The sequence below is a fragment of the Ascaphus truei genome, chromosome 1 (assembly GCF_040206685.1).
Source record: "Ascaphus truei isolate aAscTru1 chromosome 1, aAscTru1.hap1, whole genome shotgun sequence".
NCBI classification, from domain to species: Eukaryota; Metazoa; Chordata; class Amphibia; order Anura; family Ascaphidae; genus Ascaphus; species Ascaphus truei.
Genome location: NC_134483.1, coordinates 478,587,443 through 478,606,324, shown reverse-complemented (window position 1 = coordinate 478,606,324; position 18,882 = coordinate 478,587,443). Strand labels below are relative to the sequence as shown.

General features: G+C 44.0%; 1 protein-coding gene across 2 annotated transcripts in view; it reads right to left on the bottom strand.

The window, feature by feature from the left end:
- RELL1 (RELT like 1) overlaps window positions 1-18,882 on the bottom strand; it is a 55,508-nt gene that overhangs the window by 19,182 nt on the left and 17,444 nt on the right. The window contains exon 1 of one of the 2 annotated variants that reach the window (XM_075567995.1): window positions 13,598-13,618. The exons of the other annotated variant lie outside the window; for it this stretch is intronic. The gene's annotated coding sequence lies outside the window, so the exon portion shown is untranslated. Of the gene's footprint in view, window positions 1-13,597; window positions 13,619-18,882 lie in introns of those variants that run through there. 2 annotated transcript variants of the gene reach the window in all.

Below are 18,882 nucleotides of genomic sequence, written 5' to 3'. Positions count from 1 at the left end.
GTTATAACTCTGTGCCCAGGACATACTGTACTTGAAAATGAGAGGCAACTCTCAATGTATTACTTCCTGGTAAAACATTTTTTATAAAAATAAATTTTGGATGGATTCGAGTTGAGAGAGGCGGACAATGGGAATGCCAACGAATAGAAGTTGAGGTAATCAAGACGGGACATGAGTGAATTGATTAAAATTTTATTTGCATCATTAGTGAGAAAGAGGCATATCTTGGCAATATTTCGTAGGTGGAGACAGCAAAACTGTGAGGAATGAAGGAGAGATCAGAGTCAAATATTACCCTGAGGACATTGTGGTGTTATTGATAGTGAGGGAGAGTGTTGGTGTACCAGTAGACGTGTAAGGGAAAAAAATATTATTTCTGTTTTGGACCTGTTTAGCTTCAGGTAGCAGTGAGACATCCAGGGGGAAATTGCAGAGATAGTTGAAGACACAGGAGAGCGGGGGAGAGGTCAGGAGAGAAAAGATACATTCGGATGCTAGCATCATGATACTGAAAGCCAAAAAAATTGTATTTGCTCAACAAGGGAAGGGGTGTAGAGTGAGAAGAGCAGAGGGCCAAGGACATAGCCTTGTGGGACCCCAACAGGAAGAGGGAATGAAGGAGGAGGAGACACCAGAGAAGGAGATGTTGGAAAGGTAGAACTGGAACCAGGAAAAGCTGCGTTATGGAGGTCAATGGAGTGGAGAATATTTAGGAGAAGAGGGTGATCAACAGTGTCGAAGGTAACAGAGATCAAGGAGAATTAGTATGGAGAAATGACCCTTAAATTTTGCCGTTTAGGTCATTCGTCCCTTTTGTTCATGCTCTCTCAGTGGAGTGAAGAGGGCAGAAACCAGATAATTGAGAGTCAAGCAGGAAGTTGGAAGAGAGAAAGTGAGTCAGGCAGCTCAAATTGCTCAACTAGCTTGGAGGCAAAGGGTAGAAGAGATAGGGCGGTAGATAGAGGGGGAGGATGAGTCAAGTGAGGGTTTCTTGAGAATGGGTGTGATGAGTGCATGTTTGAAAGAGGATGGGAAGGTGCTAGAAACAAGAGAGTGGTTAAAAAGGTTAGTTAGGGTGTGGCATAGTGTGCCAGAAATGGTGCAGAGATGTGAGGGAATAGAATCAAGGGGCAAAATGTAGGGCGAGATGATGCAGAATGTAGGGCGAGATGATGAGGAGCGTGGAGATTTCATGCGCGGACACAGGGGAAAATTAGCCAAGAGTGGATTTAAGTGTGCGAGAGGAGATGGGTGCTGTGTGTGGAGCTTTACAGTACATGAAGAGATGTAATGTCTCAGACTTAATCTCGTCTGTGACATAGGTGGCGAGGTCTCGGGCCGTGAGGGTGAAGGGGGATGTAAGTGTAATTGGGCATAGGAGGGAATTAAAAAAGGTGGTAAATAGGTGTTGAGGTTGGAGGACAAAGATTGTATGACTGAAGAGAAGTAGGTTTGCTTGAAGTGTTGTAGGAGGAGAGCATACATTTATAGTGCAGGAAGTCTGCTTTTGAGCATCATTTCCTCCAGAAAAGTTCTGCCGTGCGTGAGCACTTTTGGGAGGTAGCGGGTGAAAGGTGTGTGCCACGGTCATGGCTTGGCTTGTCAGGGGCGATGTGTGGTAGTGGGAGAAGTCTTGTCAAAGCTGATAGAGTATGACATTGTATAGAGAGGTTGCTAGGTTGGGACAGGAAAGGGTAGAGATGGAGAGGAGAGGTTGTAGAGATGTTGAAAATTGGAGGGGTCTAGGGCAGCAGTGCGCAAACTGGGGGGGGGGCAGGAATTATAGAGGTCCCGCGCTCTCCCCCCATGCATTTAAATTAAATGCTGGGGGACTTCACAAGGCCTCTATAATACCCTTATCTTTCTGTCCAACGATGCGTCGTCCTGGTAACCTGGCGTCAAATAGCGCCGCAGTGTCACGTGATGTCACGTGACCATGGTGACGTGACGTCACATGACCCTAGGCGTCTTTTGACGCCGGGGTCGAGCAGGGCGGGGGGTGGGGGTGCGAGGAGCCGAGGAGAGCAGGCAGGGGTGCGCATGGGGATACGTTTGCACACCCCTGGTCTAGGGAATGTAGGTTTCTGTATGCGCGTGTGGAAATAGGTGTTGTGGAAGGTGCCTAGGGTAGAGAGAGGTTAAAGGTTAGGAGGAGAGGGGTTAGAGAGAGCAGAAGTGAGAGTAAACCAGGTCAAGCCAGTGGCCCATTGGAGCGCGTAGGAGAGGTGGGAGAGACCATAGGACTGGGAGAGACCATAGGAGGAGGTTAGAGATAAGATGGGCAGCTGAGGTGGAAGTGGGATTATAAATAGGTATGTTAAAGTCCCCCAATATGACAGTACGTATGTCGGAAGAGGGGAAGTTAGGGAGCCAGGCTGCAAAGTTGTCCAAAAATTTGGGATGTAGGTCCAGGGGGGCAAAAGATGACAGCAATATGACGAGAAATGGGGGAAAAGAGACAGACAGCGTGGACTTCGAAATATAGCAGGGAGGGAAATGGAGGTATGAAATTAAATGTGCAGCACAGGGAAAGTAGTAGGCCAACTCCTCCGTCCGGTCTATTCCCTAGTCTGCGTATGTGGCTGAGGAGGAGACCACCGTAAGAGAATTAAGCAAGACAAAAATGCCCAATGCTACATCCAATGTGACAAAATACATAGTTATTATTCTCATGAGTACGGGTCATTTAGTTAAACCCTTTGGCCAAAGCGTTAAAAGCCTGATGCCACATCACGGCATGACCAGTAAGCAGGTCCTAACACTACCTGAGAAAATTCTCATTTACCTCTGCTGGAGGGAGAATGACCTCAATAGACTTGTCCTGCTCAAAAACACGCAAAAAAACTGCTACTTAAAAAGTGGGATGGGGTGAGCTTAAACCCTGGGAGGAGGGGCCACTAACCTCCAAAATACTGATACCAGTTTAAAATTAAAATTAATAAACACACAATCCCAGCAATCTCTAACCCTAGAACCTACCACATCATATAAATATATATATATATATATATATATATATATATATATATATATATATATATATACCCAATGCTACATCCAATGTGACAAAATATATAGTTATTATTCTCATGAGTATAGGTCATTTAGTTAAACCCTTTGGCCAAAGCGTAATAAGCCTGCTGCCACATCAAGGCATGACGAGTATGCAGGTCCTAACACTACCTGAGAAAATTCTCATTTACCTCTCTGGAGGGAGAATGACCTCAATAGGTCCTGCTCAGGAACATGAAAAAACCTGCTACTTAAAAAGTGGGGTGGGGAGAGTACAGCAGGAGAGGCGGTGAGCCAGGTTTCTGTAATGGCTAGAAGGTTGAGTTGGAAATGAATAAGTGGTGTATTGCCGTGAGGTTGTTGCAGACAGATCGTGCGTTCCATGGGGCACAGGAAAAGGGTTGGGAAGGGAGAGGTGAAATGGGGATCAGGGAGAGGTTGGAGTGATCAGCAGTGCCTGGTGGAGAGAGACTGCACTGGGGAGAGCTGTTGCTAGTGCAGCAGTGATTGACAGGTCAATCATCACTGCGCACCGCACAGGCGCCAGGGGGGAATTTTAGGCGTCTGGTATTTTTCATTGCCCCTGTGCACAACCTATAATTTAAATACGTCCCACTTCTCTACTACATTGTTGAACCTCTTTAGATCCTCAAATCTGAGATTCCATATTTTCTTAAATGGTTGTCGATATGTCGTCTCTGAGAATATTTTTTTAATAGGTTTCTGTGACCCAGTTGTATTATTTTCCATTTTGTATTAAACGCATATATCCGAACCATCCATTTTAGATTTCTTTAAGTCATGTCTTGTGTTAGCTTCCATTATACTGTACCATAAACGTGTTGCTGCCATCTACAATAGTTGGCCTTGCCCCCTACAATAATCACTGGTGAGAACGCCGAACTGGGGATTTCAGCAGCAATCTTTCCCGAACATTTTCCAAAGTCTACATCAAGACTATAACTCTGTCAACTACTTTTTCTAACCTAATCATCTTCAATGTCTAGAGCTACTGTAGCAAAGGCTTTTCTGAAATCTTGTATTGTAAAGGATTGCCAGTTTACTGCTGTGGTCTGATCCAGAACTCAGAATGGAAAGAAATTCATGGATGTTATATAGACAACTGTATTGTAGGTATTCAAATTATAATTTATTTTAGCTATGTTTCCATTAACTTTAGTATTAAGCAATACTTTTTTATTTGGACAAACAATTGATACTACAACACAAGCTTTCGAAAGTTCTCTTCCTCAGGATTTATTTGGTAAATCAGTATTGCTGACCTGAGGGAGAGGGAACTCTCAAAAGCTTTTCTAATATCAATTGTTAGCTCAAATAAAAATAAAAAAAAGGTATCACCTAATACTGAAGTACTTTTAATTTGCACTATCGCAACTGGACAAACATGGTTATTTCTACTTAATTCATTATTCAATTTAGCAAACTCCTAATGGCAGTAATTTAAAAAGGCATAAAATATATATATAACTGTTTTAGTTTTTTTCTTATAACATTTTCCAAAACAACAAACTACTGGCAGATTTACTGTAGGGTAAAATAAGGCAAAGGGCTGTCAAAATGGCACTATTACTAGGAAAATGTAACCGGATCTACTGTACATATAGTAGTTAAATAGGCAATGGAAAAACTATATGTAAAGTTCTCTGAATGTCAGGAATAGAAACAGGAAGATCAAAAGTTCACAAAGCTCCAAAGCAATTGTTTCCTGCTTTCTCAGAAGGTGGCATTGTATCTTGCTATTTTCTGGGCTCTGTTTTTGTTTAAATCGTCTAATCTGTGAATTGATCTGTTCTTCCCTGTTCTATAGGCGAAGACCCTGCATCCCAGGGCACCCAATATAGCCACCTATTTCAAATGAGGAAGTGCTGTGCGCCTTAATAATGGTTGTTATGGCAACCAAAGGGAGTTAAAACATTCAAACTCATTAAAAATGGCATAACGTTAGGTGGGAGGAGCAATGCAGTATTATTCAATACAAATTATTATTATTTTTAACGGCATTAAGCAGAAGGAAAGTGGGGAATAAGTTGGCAGTGGAAAGGGAGGGTTTGCCCTATTTAACTCACACAGTCTGATAAAGTTTAATCCTATATACAATATATCTAAAATACTTATGATCATTATATTTTAATACACAGTTGTTGATTGTGTTATCTTTCAACTGCTCTAAACAATATTATATCTATGAAAAACTCCAATCTCGGTCCATTAAAGCTGCAGTTCAGTCAATATCCTGCATGTGTTTTTTTTAATAAATCAGTTCTGTAGTAAGAAAAAATACATTTAGCATTTTCTGTTTTTAAAAAAACAACTTTGAAAGACCAATTTTCTTGTATTCTATTTTAACAGCCATTTGCTAAGGCACTGCCCCTTCATGTCCTGTCACAAGCCCTGGCACACCCCTTTGTCAGCCCTGCCCTCCCTCTAGCATGTCAGTGCAGGAGTGCTCATGAATATTCATGAGCTTCCACTGAGTGACAGAAGCAGAAGAAAAACATATGCCATCTCTAAAGATCTTGCCAAATTTTGCCGATCAATACATGGAGAACGAATTGACCTGCAGCTATACAGTTCTTTAGGTAATTAGAGATTGCCCACATGAAACTATTGAAGTAAAAAAATTAATTAAAAAAAAAAAAAAGACTGAACTGCAGCTTTAAATGATCGAAACCTACAACAAAATCTATAATCCTCCAATTACAATATGGTTACTAGAAAACCAATCCACAACTGATTACAGAAAGTTACTCTTCGATTGAGGGTAAGATTTGACATACTTGCCAGTGCATGATTCCTAAAGAAATACCAGTGTCTCTAGGAGAAATATATTTCAGAAATGTACAAGTCAAGACAATAGTAGAGCGAACATTGATCATGTCTATATGAAGTTGAGTGAAAACAGATCTACTACTTGCAGTTTCAGAGCACACTACTAAACAAGCTTCTAGTTTTGTTATTGAATGTTTAATGAATCTCTAGTTTACTCCGATAATGCCCCTTGGCCCACCCAATTTGTCCATTGTCCATATCTGCTGTAAGAACCGAGATACTGTACGGCAGGCCTGCACAACTCCAGTCCTCGAGGGCCGCAAACAGGCCAGGTTTTCATGATATTCAGTCATACTGAGCCACTAATTGAGCCAGCTGTGCTGAAGTTGGGATATCCTGAAGACCTGGCCTGTTTGCGGCCTTCGAGGAATGGAGTTGTGCAGGCCTGCCGTGCGGTTTGATATGTCATTTCCCTATTTGGGGAACACCTGTGTATCCTTTTTTTCTTTTCATGTTTTCTGTATTTACATACACTACCTCTGTGGTGGATTGCTCTATGCATCCAGGAGCTTTTGTAGTACAGAAGCAATTCCTCAAATTTACATAACTTCATGCATAGTCTTTTGTTCTGTGATTTCTATTTAAGAGATATTCCCTTACTGCACCTTACTGTCACGTGACAAAGTTCTATATAGCCTACTACTGTACATACTCCAGTTCTCCCTTATTTATTTTACATGGTGTAAATGCTATGGATCTTTTATTTACATTTGTGAGGCTTCCAGAACATATTTTTTCAGGTCATTTGGTAGGCTATGAGATGGAGCTTTAATAAAATTGCCATATAGTGGATTTTATTCTGACATTTGTCTTGAATGCTTTCTTGATAGGCCATCATTGCTCAAAATGTGTCTCAGCTCTAAAAGTTTATTCCCATTTAATTTATCGGGTATGACCACACCCCCTATGCATGTTGATGTTGTAATATGGTACCACAGACTTTTGCTGGCATCGGTCATCATTCCAACGTAATCTGGGATTGAACTGTTTGTCTCTTGTAAGGTTCTGTGATGTCTCCCACTATAGCAAATCCATCTATCTTTTGGGGGATAAAAATATATTTGTTTTCGTGATGTTTGTTGATTGTCCAATTTGTGAACAATTCTCTTTGCAATTCTCATGTGTAATTGTGTCCAAGGTATTGTGCCTCAATTGTCAACGACATGAGACCTAAAATCCTCATTATGGTTCTTATCCAGCTTCTGTCTGCTGTTCTTAGTTTTCTCACTTCTTGTTGCAATCTCAGGCCTCGGAAATAGTGTGTGTGATGTAGCGAATGGCATTGTGCGTGCCCGTCGGCTGAGCGATCTGTGGCCCAAGATCCAGTGTGACGGGGAGGCGTGGCCGTGACATCGAGGCTGGTTCGCCCTCTGGCTGAAATGCTCACGTGACCCGGCCGTCGTGCGACAAAAACAAATTCTGTTGTCTGCTGAAACCGCTGCCGCACCGTCACGCTTCATCACACGCTCTATGGCCTGCCTCAGAGGTGAAGCCTGTTGTTCGCATGCGGGGTCACTCACACTATGGACGTGACCTTAGCCGTCTCTCTTGGGACAGAGTTACGGAGTTGTTTACGGTGTCTGATAACCCCTAGAAATTTGACTTTTTGTCTAGGTTAACAAGTTGGTATTTTGTCAAGTTATTAGCTAGCTGTGATCGTAAAAGAATTGCAGAGCTCTTTTTGTGTGTATGTTGAGAGTCTCCGCTAATGCTGCCTTCAATAGTCAGTAGTTCAGATATGGAATTATGTGGCACCTGCAAGAACTACGATAAGTTTGGTGAATGTTCTGGAAGCCAAGGTCAGGCCAAAGGAAGAACCATGAACTGGAAGTGTTTACAGCCTGGCTTTGTTTTTCAACGCCACCCTGAGAAAACTTTGGTGACTGACGGATGGGTATGTGCAGATAGGCCTCCTTCAGGTCTATTGTAGTCATAACATCCTCTATTCCCAGGATACTTGGCATTGATTTTATAGACTCCATCTTGAAATTAATCTTCTTTATATAAGCGTTTATAAAACTTTAAATCTAGTATTGGCTGAAAGTCTCATGAAGGTTTTGGGACCAAGAAAAGATTTGAATAAGTCCAGAGAACTGTTCTTGTTCTGGTACTTGAGTTATAATTCCTGCTTGCAAGAATCTTGATATTACTTGACAAAAAGCTTGCATTTAAATCTAGCCTTTTGGCATGTTTGAAATCTGTACTTAGTATATGTCGTACACACCTGTCTGTCTGTTGTGGTCTCGTACCAGCTGAGTGTGAAGTCTTTAATCTTACTCATATGCTGATAGTAACTGGAGGCAAATATTAAAATCTCCGATTTCTGAAAAAGGCACACTAGGGTAGCCTCTTCCTACTAGAGCTTCCTGTTCTAATCCAAAAAGGACTGAGAGCTACCTCCCATTTCTAAAAGCCTACATACTTTCTCTTGTCTATCCTCTGAAACTTCAAAGTACAATTTGATAAATTATCTGCTCCAATTCTGCCCCATAGAAGGATATACCATCAAAGGGAATGGAACATAGCTTAGTTTTTTTTTTTTGTTTTTTTTTTTTACGTTGAGTCTCTGTCACCTAAAATCTTAACCACAAAGCTCTTCTAGATGTAATTGAGAAAGTCAGATCTTGCTATAAGGTGAACAATATCAAAAGAGGAATCACATAGAAGATCTTTAGCCAATTTAATAATAGGAAAAATCTTTAGAATATTTTGCTTTATAACTCCAAAGACTAGCATTTATGAAAGATGAGTTAGGCCCGGGCCATAGAGGGGTGAGGCGATCCGAACCGCGCTGACGCTGAGGCTCGCCTGCTGAAATCTGGGCGATTTCATGCCCATACAGGCGAGCCAGCGGGCGCGATCGGAGCCGGGGGGAGGTGGTTGGAGGCGGGGCAGTGACGTCGCTGGGCCAATCGCCCGCGACGCACTGACGTCGACGTCACGGGGCCATGACGTCGACACTGCTGTGCTGGGATTGGAGGTTTTCCACCGACAGCGCGCTGAAAAACAGCTTGGCGCTCGGCTGAAACCTCCATCTCGTCAGCACGCCTGCGGACGCTCGCGTGAGCCCCCTCAAGGCATCCTCATTGAGGATGCAGGGGCTCAGCGCGGAGCGTCCGCACGCCTCAGCACGGCCTGTCCTATGTAATCGGCCTTAGTCAAGCTCTCAAAGCTCTGGATATACATGCTGACAAAATAGCTGGTCAGCTTCTCCTGATAATTTTTTTATTTTTTTTTTAAAGCTTTCTTAAAGGAATTCTCAATTTTCTTATCCATGGGTAGAGATTTGGCAACATTTTAGGAGAAATTTGAATCCGCCACAAATTTGCAAGTTTCAGCTGCAAACACACAGATACCCAGTAAGCTCATTTAAGCCCCAAAAGTTACCACAAGTGACAAGTTACTACAAACACACATAAACAGAGCCCAGTGCTACACCCAATGGCAAAAATACACAGTGAAATACTTATATATCTCTTGAATAAAAGGGTCATTTAGTTTAATACTTTGGCCAAAGCATTGTAAGCCTGTGAGTCCCTCCAAGGCATGACCATAATTCACAGGTCCTAACACTGATTCAAATTCTTAATAACCTGTACAATACTAGGAAGACTGGTCATAATTGATCTGTCATAATCAGCTGCATGGTTCTAAATCTGATTGAAATTCTTATTTTTCCTGGACAATACCAGACAATACCAGGAATACTCTGTATTAGATCTGTCACAATCAGCTGCATGCAAAGACCTGTGCATATGGAAAGTGGGATGGGACGAGCTTTAAACCTGGGAGGGAGGGGCCAACCTCCCAAACAACTGAGAACCAGCTGGACAAAGTTAACAAAAACACAGATAACCCAGTAAGCTCATTTAAGCCCCAAAAGTTACCACAAAATATATATATATATATATATATGTATATAAATGTCAAAAAGGAGTGCTACTGGGCATGGCAATATATACTACAAACACACACAAACAGAGCCCAGTGCTACATCCAATGGCAAAAATACAGTGTGAAATACTTACAGTTGTGTGAAAAAGAAAGTACACCCTCGTTGAATTCTATGGTTTTACATATCAGGACATAATAACAATCATCTGTTCCTTAGCGGGTCTAAAAATTAGGTAAATACAACCTCAGATGAACAACAACACATGACATATTACACCGTGTCATGATTTAATAAAAATAAAGCCAGAATGTTGAAGACTCGTTATATCGAACATCGTAGCAAAATCAACAGTCAGAAAGATAACACTGCACTTATTGCACATTGTGCGCTCTTTAAACAATGTGTCATCCTTAAGGCTCATGGGTATCGATCAAGTAAATAAATCACATCCAGGTTCTGATAAAGATAAGGCCCTCCTACAAAGAGAGGCATACTGGATGTTTACCTTAGATACGGTATTCCCTAAAGGCCTTAATGACTTTCTGTCTTTAAACTGTTTCCTAGCTAGGATATAATTGAGCTGACGATATTGTATCATTTTCTGTATTTTCGACAGTGGCACATTACCTTCTTGCTGCCTTTGCTGACCTCTAGCCAAGTTCTGTATTCTGCTTATAAGGATTAAGTTTGCTAGACCCTTCCAATATTATATGTTTTTAGAAGCTTTTAATATTTTCACTTGTTATGTATTTACCCACGTGTGTTATCTGATTTATTGTTCTCTCTCTTCCATGTGCTGTTCTTTTATCCTGGGACCGATATGTGCTGATACACACACACACACACACACACACACACACACACACACACACACACACACACACACACACACACACACACACACACACACACACACACACACAATAGTGATCATTTCCCATGACAAGGGAATGCTACGAGGGACCAGAGGAGCTTTTGCTGCTAAAATAGAGGAAATCTCATTAAAGAAGGGAATCTCGCGAGAAGGCCTAACATTGGACCATGGGAGGATGATGCCACAGCTATCGCAACCAGGAAGGACCGCCCACGATGACGTCGACGTTATTAGAGGTCGCGCAAGACTACAGGAACTAATTGGAATACACAGACGCTGATGACGTCATCATCTGTTGAAACGTCTGTGTGCTCATTTGCATGTCATTTCCCAGAATCCCTTTCTGCAGTGGAAGTACTGTGTGCTGGGTGATTATGGTGAAAGGCAGGGTTGCAGACCTGTCTAAGACATGCAAATGAGCATACAGTAATATTTCAATTTGAGATATATATATTATACACACACATACATGCATACACCTGATTTTAATCGAAAACGGTGACAATTAACATCTTAAGCATGCTTTGTTAATTTGCCCCTTCAAACTAATCTGGCACGGTGAGTCTCATCTCTTCATATACACCTATCTGTATTATCTGTTCTGCCCCTATGTGCCTTCTATCTGTTCCATGTCTGTACAGATGAAAGAATTGTCTTGTGTAAGGAGGGTAAGTAAATTCACAGTGAAGAATAAATCTTTTTTTTTTTAATTTCATTATCTTATATGCTAGGACTGGTTTCTTTGAACAGCTTTGATCATTTTTGAGGTGGCCTAGCCATCACCCATGCATTGTAATAAGGATTATTCAACAATCAGCATGATATTGCCAGATTCCCTTATATACTGGTTTGTTTCTGTACCTCTATCGCGTGCTTCTGCGTACAGTGTTGTCATATTTCTGGTTATTCCACATGCCTCAACTCTTTAGCTTTTATCTACTTCCTTGTTCTACGTTTTAAACTGCAATACTTTCTGCAAGATGATTCAAGTTGTATTTTTTCTTTGGTACTTCTGACATCCCTGAGGAAGACTTAAATACCGTTTTTGTCAAAGAGGGCTCTTTGACGCATCAGAGGTACCCCCACGCCGCCCTCCATGCTGTCACCCACCAAATAAAAAAAATGTTGTGGCCTCCATTTTCGTGCTTTTGCCCCATTTTTGTGTTTGCTGTGCTCTGCTTTTTTCCACATCCGAATTCATCTCTGCTAAAATCTTTGTTGGAAGGACTTAATTCTTGCACAGAACTACCATCAGCGTCAATATTACTCTATCGTCTTTTCACCTCTGACCCATGGGCATGAGCTATTTGTAAACTTTGGAGTGTGTCTCTGCTCTGCCTCTCTGCGTCCCTGTGCCATATTGCTTAGGTGACGAAAGCAACATTGATCATTTTCTCCCTATTCAAAAGATCCCCTTTGTAACAAAGAAATACCAGCAGAAAGCTTATAAACTGCAAATTATTTATTGGGCCAATGAAAATCATACTCATCTTTTTTTTATTATTATTTAGTTTTTAACAAAACAACAACATTTACAGATTTTCTTTTTATTAATATTGTCTTTTGTACTGCTGAAGTGTACACAGCTACGTATAATTATTTCATTTTTAAAGAGTAGATTTAAACTATTAAAAATATTACCATCATCCGTTCAATTGGATCCTTTGCGAGACAACATTTCTAATTAGTCAGTTTTAATCAGGTAAATCATTAGGCTAGGTCCTCAGTGGCCACGGCTGCACGCGCGATGGCGTATGCACCGCACAAAAAGGTACAGCCTTCTCTGGGGCAGGCCCCAGCCAGCGTGTGCACACAAGCTGCGATGTGCGACCGCCTTGGCCAAAAGACAAGATTTTTGTCTTTTGGCGCAGCGGGCGAGCATTGGCTATGTCACGGCGGTGGTTCAGCCAATGAGGGTGAACCAGCCGCGTAAAGTCAAGACCGCGCCCCGCCACCCTCCCCTCCCCCGTCACGCTCTCCTGCAGCTCATCCACAGATCGTGACTCTCACCCGTGCACTCACCACCAGGCGCACGTGCAGCAGTGAACACTGGGGCCATAGCTTAACAGATCTATTTTACTACTAAGGAACTGGTTATAAGATCACAGATTTGCCACACTAACCACAGTAAATAACAGGGCCAACAGAGCAATAGCGGTAATGTCACAAGAAGATGCAACGCTGAAGTGGCCAAACGAATAGAAGTAAGGCCTCGGCCATGTTTACCGCTTGCTGGCGGAAGCGTGCTGAGGCGCGCTCCCGCTCAGCACTGAGCCCTTACAGTCGCAATTAGAGCAGCTTTAGTAGGAGCTCACCTGCGTTTCCGCGCGCTTGCAGAAGCGCAGGTCTTAGGGGAATTTAAAATTCCCCCGCTTGCCGGCGCGACAGGCCGGTCACGTGAGCGGTTCGCCCAATGAGGGCGAACCAGCTCCGTGATGTCACTGGCCCGCCCCGACGGCCCGCTGACAGCGCGTGCGGTAAGCAACCGCAAGGCCAGGGAAAGCACCCGCTTTCCCTGCGCCTCAGTGCGCCAGCAGGGAGCATGGACGAGGCCCAACGCTGCAATTTCTGCAACGGCTCTAAAACAGAAGCAGAAATAAAAAGGAACTAAAGTTCCGCATCTTTGGCTCCACATTTAATATTTCAATTCTATTAGAGGTACCAAAAGCCCTGGTTTATCTGGGTTTGTTAAAATCCCCAAATCTATGCGTCCTCTTAAATACAGTATCACAAATGCCATTTTTAGTGCAGGCCTCTACTCAATAGCAATTATGTTGCTCACATGAACTAGTCGCAGTTGAACAGTCCATCATTTTGGCAGATTTAGGTATTTACAGACCATTTTCTAGCAAGCATCATGTAGTTCCGCTTATAATTCTACTCAATTGCCCAGTTTGAACATCGATCTCCACAAGAGGTAAACAGACCATAAAATTATAACTTAAAAAAAAAAAAAAGGTGCAAACCTCAATAATCAGCCAGTTACATTTCTTAACGGGTTCTTAAAGAGGCAATCCAAGCGGCACTGAAATATAACATTGAGAGTTAAATGATCATACAGCTGCACATCCAGGAACGTGGTGTATATGATTCAGTGCAACAAATGTGACCAAGGATGCTACATTGGGGAAACCAGCCAAAAACTTCAAGGAAGAATGAATATGCATAGACACTCTATACTACACCACAAAGATGGAAGATACTGCTCACCTGTGGGACATCACTTCTCACAACCAGAACATTCCATAAATGATTTAAAAATCAAAATCCTCAATAGAATGTTCAAACGCACCCAAGAACGGAAAACATTTGAGCTCAAAATTATAAGGCTCTTTGACACCAAAACAAGTGGACTTAATGCAGACATGGGGTTTCTGACACTATCATAATTTGTTGTTATGGTCCTCCATGCCATTGTGTCATCCCATACCTTCCCCCAACCCCCTCCCAGCATCCTCTTCCCCCTCTGTGCTGCTGTGGATGTACAACCCCCGCCCCCCTCTCCCCCCCCCCCATCCCTAAGGCTAAGGCCCCGTCACGGCACTGTAATGCGCGCCCGCGCTTTTGGCTGCGCGTTCCGGCGATTCCCCGGTCTGCAGCTCACTGCAGGAGCAGAGACTGGGGGGGAGGGGGGCGTGGCAGAGGAGTGACGGGGGCGCGGCCATGACGTCACCCGGCAGGTTCGCCCTCATTGGCTGAACCGCCGGGGGGCGTGCCTAATCGCTCGACGCGAGTCCTACTCTCAATTCTATTGAGAGCAGGAGTAGCTCTCCCGCGAGCGCTGCGCCCCCCCCCTCGCAGCGGGCCCGGCGCCATTGCGGGGAGGGCTCTCGTGCGCGCAGCGTCCGCCACAGCGGACGCAGGAGCAGGCAGCGGGGGCAAAGCCTAATTCTCACCTTCCTTATCTCAGTTTTAACACCCTTCCAGTACCTGGAATTCTTTATGCTTCCTTTTTTTTTTTTTTTTTTTTTTCAATCCCTGTCTCAGTCATAGAAACCTTTGTATATCAGTATCGCTGACCTGAAGGAGAGGAAAACTCTCGAAAGCTTGTCCTATGACATAAATTATTAGTCCAAATAAAAAAGGAATCACCTAATACTGAAGAACTAATTTATTCTGCAATTTATTATACACACACACACACACGTTTTAATATATTTAGCATTTGATTACCTTTATTGAAAACTAATTACCTAAACTGCTGATCGATTTGTTCTCTCGTGCTCAATCTGCATAGATCCTGGTTCCCAGGGGTTCATGAAATGGCTGCCTTTCCATTTCAATCAATCCTTCCGTCAGTGTAACTCAACAGTTACAATTTATTCTATTACCACCAAGGTAACATGATCTATTGTTACAGGTTTCAGCTCAAACAGCTGTGAATATTGGCAACAAATTATCCCAAACAGGAAAGCGATACAAAGATTTTGCACTGGTGGGGGAGTGTGCTAAATAAAGCCTGCTATAGAAATCAAAGGATGTTCATTATATTAAAGCAGCCGTTCAAGCAATATCCTACATGTGTTTTGTTTTTTTAATAATAAATCAGTTCTGTACTGAGAAAATACTTGTAGCATTTAAAAAAAAAAAACCTTTTTAAAGACATTTGTAATGTTTCTAATGTAGGACGCATTTCCAAAGTGACAGCCCCTTCCTCTTCTGATAGTCTCTGGCTCTTGAGTCCTGCCCTAGCAGTGAACCAATTGTATCTAGTAACTGCCTAGTCAATCATATTCCAGGACTACATTGCCCACAATGCTGTGCAAGAACTGAATTTGATAGCCCCGAACAAGCGATTGATTGCAGAAGAACAGATTGATCTGCAGCTTAGCTAATCACTTGTCAGTGTGCACACATTGAATGGGGAATATATATATATATATAAAACGGCAGCCTGGACTGCAGCTTTAAAGGACAAATTCATGCAATATTCTACATGTTTTTTTTAAATAAATCAGTTCAGTAGATAATACTAACTACCTTTTCTGTTTTTAAAAATTCAACTCTTAAATACCATTTTTAACAAGTTTTAATACAGTATAATGAGCAGCCATTGATTTCTATAGCAGGTTTTAAAGCAGCAGTCATTTTACATTTAATTTTCCCCCCTTTAATATGTGCATCAATACAATCCACACAATAAGTAATTAGCTAAGTTGCGATTGATCAGTGAAAATTCGACCCGGGGGCTCAGTAAATGGCTGTCAGTGCACCAGAAGAGGACCAAAGATGCAAAGTTCTGTGGGGAAGATCATGTGACCAGGCAGTCCCTAGATACAATTGGTGCACTGCTAGAGAGAGGGCAGGGCTCAAAAAGGTGTGTGCCAGAGCCTGTTTCAGAAGAGTAAGGGGGTGTGACTTTGTAAACGGTTGCTGTAGAAACAAAAATGCTCGTTGTATTATAAAACATTAAAAATGGAATTCAGGAGGCGCATGCGCGACGGCCCCGGTATGGATGTCTGATTAGATAGCTCCGTGCCGCGCTCACAGAATACAGTGTAAAAATCCCCCAATTACAAAGAAAATCTGCCTAAAACAGCCAGGAAGCACTGGATAAACCCGCAGAGATGGCTCCGAAAAAAACGGCAAGCCAAAAGAAACAGAAACTAGCTGATGTCAGAAGTTACTTCGGCGGGGCAGGATCGGGCAGTGCGGCTGAGGAAATGGCTCCGGCTTCAAACCCTGACACTGACACGGAGCAGGAGGGAGAGGAGGAGGGGGCCAGGAATCAAGCCCTATTGCCTGTGCGGAGATGCGACTTTGTAAAGTCTCTCAATGACCTGAAGTCCCTCTTACAGGCCGAAATAAAAGTAGTAAAGAGAGAAGTCAGTAAGCTGGGGACAAGAACAAACGACCTGGAGAATAAAGTGGACCAAACAATAAAGGTGGTAAAGAAAACAGAGAAGGGGTCAGGGGAACTACAGCGGCAGATAGATGAGTTAAAGGAACGCCAGGAGGACGCAGAGAACCGCGAAAGACGAAACAACATACGGATAAGGGGGGTCTCAGAAGAGGTAGGAGAATGTGAAGAGTTCATCGCAAGATGGCTGGAGTCCCTGCTCCCTGACAGTAATAAAGAGGCTCTGGCCATGGAGCGTTGCCACAGAGCCCTCCGCTCCCGGCCGATGCAGACCGAGCAGCCCAGGGACATTATCATCCGGCTGCACTACTATACCACCAGGGAGGCAGTATTACGCCAAACGAGGGCCCTACGAGCAGAGGAGTTCGAAGGCAGCAGAATGCTGATTTTTCAAGATCTGTCGCCAGCCACTCTAACCAGGCGCCGTAACTTGCTCCCCGTTACAAAGGTCCTACGAGACCAGAACATAAGATACAGGTGGACCTTCCCGTTCGGTCTGATGGTGGCGAGGAACGAGAGGCCCATCACAATGAGAGACCCAGCGGAGGAGCCGGCTTTTTTGGCCAAACTGGGCCTTAAGGGAGCCCCAGCAAGGGAGGAAGAGGCATTGGAGCCCGAATGGAGTGGAGGCACAGGCCCAGCCAAAGCTAAAGGAGGCAAGAAGTGATTGGCAGACCTAGCCGTAATGGAAGTTCATACAGTTAATAAAAGTTTATCCGTTTAAAAGTTACCTCGCCTGATGTGTCTTTGGACAGGATGGAGCAGTACGCAAAGTAACCGGTGAAGCCCTAGTAGGTGAAAAAAGTGGCTGTGCAGCCCTCAGAAAAGCCCCGGTAAATTTAACAGACCTGAGGGTTTGGCTGAAGTCCCTGTGCCAAAAGTTGAAAGAACTTACCTTTGCTCTTCATTTTGAATGCCGAGGGAAGATGGAGGACGAGAAGGCATCCCACTGGAACCAGCATGAGAAGTAGAACTCGGAAGAGAAGAAAAGGCGGGAGGAGTGCGCGCGCTCCAGCCTCCTCGCAGCAAAAGCAGATCCAAAATGGCGGCCGCCGGAAACCGGAAGTTGTCATAACCAGAAGACGGGCAGAGGTGCGTCATCTTGGATGGGGCAGGTTCGGACGCTGGCTCACGAAGCTACGTCAGAGGGCGACGCAGGGGAAAGGAATGACCCCAGAAGGCGGCACAAGAAGTGCCAGACATTGAGCCAACTGGGGTTAAGGGAGGGAGGGATGGGGTAGGGGATAAAGGGGCGCTAGAGGAGGGAGGAGAGAGAATCCGTCTTGATGAGCAAGGAGAGGAAGGTTCTGGTTAAATAGGAGCAAGCCCAGGTATATAGGGATTCGGGAGAGGAAAACGGTTTAGAGCAGGAAAGTAGTAAGTTGCGCACAGCAAGAGGCGGCCTTAATAGAGAGGAGGAGATTAAGGAGGGAGAAGGGATAAGGGGAAGAGGGGTCAAGGAAGAAAGAGAAGGACACGAGTGAGAGGGTAGCGTAGAGGCGGAGAGGTCAGAGAGAATGGGAAAGGAGCTAGAGAGAGAGCTAAGCGAGGGCAGAGTGAAGAGAGCTAGAGAACCTAATGGGCAGAGAGAGGAAGAGCTGAATATAAAACAATGAAGGTCTGGGAGGCAGGTGGAGAGGGGAGGGTAGCTGGGGGAGGCAGGGAATGGAGGCAACACACTAGCAGAAACAGAAGAGGATCTGAGGGACGGCTTCACTACGGTAGCAGGGGTCAGGAGGCGGCAAGCTGCACTAGAAATAGTAGAGCCAAGTTGAGTCGACAAAAGTTAAGTTTAAGAAGTTATGTGGGTGCAGATAGAGCGCGGAAACGGGGTGGAGGGGGAGACACATACTCCGCAGTTGGCATGAGTCTCCGACGGGGTCCTGGGCGGAGGGTCCCCCTGGACCCCGGTAAAGTCCTTTGGGGGATAAATGAGGGTCGTGGGCAGGGAGTGATGCAACGAAGAGGAACCACCGCCACGAGAGACCTCACCCCAAAGGCGCTGGACTTGGCTGCAGGGCGGGGAGGCCCGGTAGCCGACGACAAGTTATTACTGTTTTGCATGTATATGTATTCATGTTTTCTATTCCCTTTTGGTCTTTCCTCGTGTCATGCCCCGCCCCACCCCACCCCGGGAGATCGAGGAAGGTGACAGAGAAGATGGAGTCGTGAAAAGAGCACCACCTGGGAAGGTCAGCGCATCCATAGAACACATCGGTAGTAAGGGTGTACGAACAAATCAAGATGAGTAGAGAGATCAGGTGCATATCACATAATGTCAAAGGCTTCAATAGCCCAGCTAAACGTAAGTTGGCCCTTAAAGATTACAAACGACATAATATAGACATTATTTTTCTCCAGGAAACCCACTTCTCCACGGTTAGTTTCCCT